Source organism: Epinephelus moara, chromosome 6 (assembly GCF_006386435.1).
Source record: "Epinephelus moara isolate mb chromosome 6, YSFRI_EMoa_1.0, whole genome shotgun sequence".
Lineage (NCBI taxonomy): Eukaryota > Metazoa > Chordata > Actinopteri > Perciformes > Serranidae > Epinephelus > Epinephelus moara.
Window position 1 is genome coordinate 10,909,430 of NC_065511.1, and position 5,880 is coordinate 10,915,309.

Sequence of the window (5,880 nt, forward strand, 5' to 3'; positions counted from 1 at the left end):
GTTGTGTTGTAGCACATATGGTTGTTGTGAATTTTCAAAGTTTTGAACTTTAGACGCTTGCTGTAGCGCCACCATCAGGACTATTGGCTTGAGTTTACAGCTGAGGATATCTGGCATGAGACTGGACCTTTGTGCAAAGTTTGGTGAGTTTTCACCCATGGGAAGTATGATTTCCTCGGAAGAAGAAAGAAGAAAGAAGAAAGAAGAAAGAAGAAGAATACCTAGGATTACAATAGTATCCTGGAAGCTTAGCTGCCCGGACCCTAATGATTATGGAGCCTTTTCTGTGACAACAAGTCATCTGTAGCGAAGCACATCACACATGACACATCAATGTGGCATAAAAGCATTGTTGTGTCTGGGAATCTGTGTCGCATCTTTGTAAACAATGTCTGAAGCCGGTATGGACCCATAAAGCCGCATAATGGAAGAATGAATTTCTTGGAAGCCTTAAAATTCATTTTCAGCTGTACTACTGGAATCACATTACAACAGCAGGCAACAAATCACTGTGTCACTGCCCCTGTCATTATCTAATTGCTTTATGTGGATTCAAGACCCTCCCCTCCTCTGCTCTCCTCTCCTCTCCTCTCCTCTGCTCTCCTCTGCTCTCCCTCTTTCTGTTCACGTTTTGCACGTTGTTCACTTTTTTGTGTTATTTAATTCCAAAAATTAAATAACACAAAAAGTACAGTCTGTGAGAAACCAATAATTGCAAAAGCTAAAATAAAACTGAATGAATTCCTTCATCTTGCAGTTTAATTGCTGGCACCAAGCCTGAATTGAAATGCACATGCAGCTGCTTGCCAAGATCAGAGGACGTTTATTTCACTACATTCTAAATTAATACCTGTAAGTTTTACAGAAATGGGATCATTTCAGGTAGCACTGCGGTCATTACTCAATTAATCGATATTCAGAGACAACTATTTTGAGAACCATTTGGTTGATCATGTCATTTTTTTCCACCAAATACTCTGGTTGCAACATTTCCGATGTGAGAAAGATATTTATAAATCTGAATATCTTTGGTTAGGATCTGTTAGTCAGAGGAAACAAGACGAGATGACCTTGGACTCTAACAATTCTCTTATTGATTCTTGATCAATTTTCTGTGTGGAAATAGTCAGCCTACACAGGTTTTCAGCATCAATGCAACCGTTTTATGATCTCTGAATCTGTCACAATGTAGGACGTTTCTAAAATGGATGAGAATATTTGCACATATTTGTCTTCCTTTAGGTTTCCTTAGTCAAGGAACAAATCTGCTCCGCCTGCCTGTGTGGTGCTAATGTTATTATAACACAGGATATTTACACTCTGTAACAGACGTGCTGCTCAGTTGGGAAGCTGTGGCACTCGTGCGTAGAGTGTCAAATACAAGGCATTCCTGCAATTTAAGCCCATGTTGCATAAGAAGATGTTTCAGCATACTGCTGGTGTTTCCTCCCTTACTTGAAATTACCACTTTACAGAAGTTTATTTATGAAATGTAGCCACCCTTTGGACTGCTTTCCTCCTCTCTGCCTCGACTCCCTCTTGTTACATGTTTCCAGCAGCGTAGATGATGAGTTTAACGTCATGGTTTTGCAATGCATGACTGTCAAAAAACATGCTAACATCAATAAAAGGAACTGATAAACTCGGAGGCTAAGACCCTGATGGATAACTAACTGCAAGCTAGTAAACATGAGTGTTAACAATTCAGGATTTAACACCTAAAAAGAGCTGTCCTTACAAATGTTTTATAAGGGAGGAAATGTTCAAGGATACACACAGTAAATAAACATTACTTTTTGTTTAGGAGGAAACTCCACAGGGCACCTTGAACTCAGCTGAATGATGCTCCCAATTTGTCAATTACTTGTTCTGCTACAGGTTTTTTTTTCATGTTAATCAGCTATTGCAGAATATTGAACAAACTTGTTATGTGAACTGCATAGACTCCCTTTTAAAGTGACTGAGATTGAGCAACTACAAGGTTCTTACGCCGCCTGAACAAAGTGCCTAACAGAGCCAAAACCTTGGCCTGTGATCAGAGGAAAGGTGATTTTGGTTGCAGACAAACCCTCTTTAAGAGATTTATTATCCAAGATTAACATTCTCATGTGGCACTGCCCAGCATCACCCAGCCTCAAATGCGTCTTTATTCTTTTTCACTGCAACAACTTGTATGAGTCTAGGGTTCTGGGGTCTGAACACGGATTAGCAGCAGCTGGTTACAAAGGCAGATTTAGGGCTCTTTCTCCACCAGTGACGGTGGCTCCCTCTGGTCTGTTTGACTGAAGAGCTCTCAAAGAACCATTGGAGAACCATATGTATTACAAATAAATATGTACAATAACATTTCCTCACTGGATGCACGGCGCTGTTATAGAATAGATGGAAACCATTAATGACTCAGAGGGACGTTATTCCAGGATCAGTCATGTCTACATAGACTGCAGTACGTAGACACAACAGAATCTCCATGGAACCACTTATATCTGCATGGAGCCACTCAGGGTTATACAGAGACACTAATTTACCTTTATATTATGGAAGGTCAAATTGCATCAGCTCAGTGTAAAAGCAGTTTGTACTAGATACTGCTATAGGAAACACCTCAGGATAAAAACAGCAGCAGCTAAACACTCAAACTAATTTTTCACAAAGCGTGTTTTCAGGAAACATTCTGCCTGGCACAAAGTCAGATCTGATGTCAGTAATTCAGTCTGAATTCGCAGAGATTCTTGGCTCTACCTGAGAGCCGTGCGTGCGCATTAATGAGGTTGCAGAGATGGATGAGATAGTTGCAGCTGTTAAAACACCACATGACTTTAGAGCCTTTCACAGAGGAATTCAAGTGTTAGTGAATTTTGTCGAGGCCACCTCGATAAACATCAAGCCTCATCCTTTACAGCTTATCAGGGCTAGAACAGAGCATCAAAAGCATGAAAGCACAGTTTGACATACTTGAAATATGTTTTATTAGAACTAATTGAATTTGTTTCTTTTTTTTTAAATGCTGTGTATGAAATCATTTTCTACTAAGTGAATGTAGTTCAGTTTCATCAACATGAATCTCAAGGCAGTAATCAATTGGTGACAGCAACTGTTCACTGTCGACGACAGGGTGAAGGATTAATCAAAGCCAGCAGGACCATGCATAATATGATCATGAGAGTCATCATTCAAGGTGTGTGTGTGTGTGTGTGTGTGTGTGTGTGTGTGTGTGTGTGTGTGTGTGTGTGTGTGTGTGTGTGTGTCAGTGCTATCCTTTCTTGTAGTAGCATAGGTGATGGTTCTTCTTTTCTCTAACATGACAGGTTCCCAATAAGTTGATCTTTATTTCTTGGGATTAGAGCCATTTGAGGATGGCTCAGGAAATTGGTCAGCATTTCGATTTAAAATAATACAACTTTTCCACCAAAATAAGACTGTTTTTTTTTTGTTTTTTGTTTTTTTTTAAAATATGGGGAAACTGGCTACAATAGGCAATAGTTTTTGTTTTTTTCTGGTGTGACATGTTCGTAGTCAGGGACTGGCCAAAAAAAAGGTCAGTAAACAGTAGCTGCATGGAGGCCAGTGAAAATGTCATGGTGGTTACTTCTTTTAATCTCTCTCTCAAACTCAGTGCCAATTTTGAACAATGTTAGAGCACTGCTTGGACAGACACAGACTGTATTTTGTGGCGACCTGTCAGTGTATCTGCTGGCAAAGTGGATGAAATTAGCACATCCACCCGAATGTTGTATTTGCATAACTGCCGATTGGAACCGATTGGAGCTGATAAATACCAGTGACTACCGCAGAGTCATTTGATCCAGGGAGTGAATGCTGGTTGTAACCTTTCCCATTATATACAAAAGCCAGATGTTAGCGGGGTTTTGTGCAGTGGGAAAGGGGTTTAAGAGTCTTTGCATTTTTAAAAGTATTTGAGTAAGAGCTGAAACAATCAGTGTTTAATCGACTGGTCAATTGACAATAAAATGAATCAGCAACAACTGATTTTTTTTAGTTACTTTAAAAGCAAAAATGCCATATCACCTAAATTTCCGGCTTCTCAAAGATAAAGATTTGCTGCTTATCTTTACATCATATTATAAATTAAATATCTTTGGGTTTTGGACTACTAGTTGGACAAATATATGTCATATATGTTACCGTAGGCAGCGGGAAAACTGACTGGCTGGATTAACTGGAAGTGAAAACAATTGTTAGTTGCAGCTGCAGTTGGAGGAGCTCATTTTTAGAGACTATTTTTATATGGATTCATGGCAACCTTAAAATGAACAGAAGCCTTGGTGATCATAAAAAAGTCTCTGTTTTCTAGCTAATATGAATCAAGCAAAGCAATACAAGCCATGGTCATCACAACACGAGTCATATCATGACACATTTTCATCAGCACGCAACACTTGTCAACTCCTTCACCTCACTTTGCTGTGAGTCGACCTTGAACATCTCACCGACCTTGAACAAACTACAGAGTGCGTCAGCAAAGCTCAGCGTGTCTCTGGACAGTAATACAACCTCCACTCCTCGGCTCCTTACCTGAACATGCTGACCCCGCTCTGGACTGATATGTTTTATGAGGATGTATAATAAGAGATTAAGGAGCCCGTACAATATACGGGCCCCCAAGGCGGCTCATTCTGCACCTTATGGGGCTATACCTTATTGCATTATGCAATGCTGTAATAGGCTTAGCTACATGCTACTCTGCAGGGGGGAGTTTTGGGCTGACTCTGATGACTCACTTCATTAAGTCTGCCTTCCCTCAGAGCTTTCTAGTTGCTGAGGAGTGAACTTTCCACTCACCCACATTAACACTGACCTCAGATGGCATTTACAGTAGAGTAAAGCAGGTAAACATTATCACCTCACTACAAGAGGAAAACATTTCATGCAGACATGCGGGATTATTTCAATATCTGATATGTCTGTTGTACTTTCATGCCTTTCTTTTACCTCCATAATATTCTGTAAACAGTCTACACTGACCTTATGGCACTTAATGGTATCCTTATTCTTCTCTAGTACCTTTAAATGTTCCTGCAATATTCCTGAAGGGAGTCCCTACCTACTTTTGCTGGTATATTTGCCCATTAAGCTCCTACAGCATAATAAAGGACAGATTATGGCTGATAATATTGAAGAGAAATGGATGTAAGATACCTCTTGATAGTTTAACTACAATTAAACGATATAAATAGCACCCAATGACGCGTTTAGGGACAATTACAGCGACCCCTTCACCTGGATTTCACCTGTACTGTTTGAGAGCATCACAAGAAGCAGCATCCTGGAGGAACTATTTTTAACCCATCCGGGCTCCTGAGCTGCACCAGCTGCACGGAAACACAACACTTTGCAAACATTAAACCTTAATAAGGAAACGACTTATCCGGCCACATCAACATATAAACCGGGTGAAGCGTTTCGGAAACAACAAACCCGTCGCAGCACACCAAGACTTACCGGCACTTTCACAGGGACATGACGCGTGGGAGCAGCTTCAGATGGTCGCAAACATATTCGGACACACGATATTAGTGTTGGAAGTGAGTCTTCATCAGGCGTGCATCGCGGGAATGTACACACAGGCAGACATGCGGAGTCATTTGACCTTCTCCCAATAGAAACTACCATCGGTGAGACGTAGGAGAGGGGAGGAGCGGACCATACCAAGCAGGCGTCCCGGCAAGGCGAGGGGGGGGTGAGGGAGAGGGGGNAGGGAGAGGGGGAGAGGGGGAGAGAGAGCTGTCATCCTGGGATGTACTGCAGGAATGAGAATGATACAGTAGTTGCAGTGGAGGATGAAAAAAAATGTGGAGCTAGTAGGTGGAAATAGAGTGAAATAGCAGGGTGTAGCAATTTCATTAGCAGTTTAATTCA

At 41.0% G+C, this 5,880-nt stretch overlaps 1 protein-coding gene across 1 annotated transcript in view; it reads right to left on the reverse strand.

The window, feature by feature from the left end:
• The window catches only part of oxr1a (oxidation resistance 1a), a 210,943-nt gene extending 205,330 nt beyond the window's left edge, over positions 1-5,613 (reverse strand). The window contains exon 1 of the mRNA XM_050045734.1: positions 5,464-5,613. The gene's annotated coding sequence lies outside the window, so the exon portion shown is untranslated. The remainder of the gene's footprint in view (positions 1-5,463) is intronic.
• Between the last annotated feature and the right edge of the window lie 267 nt (positions 5,614-5,880).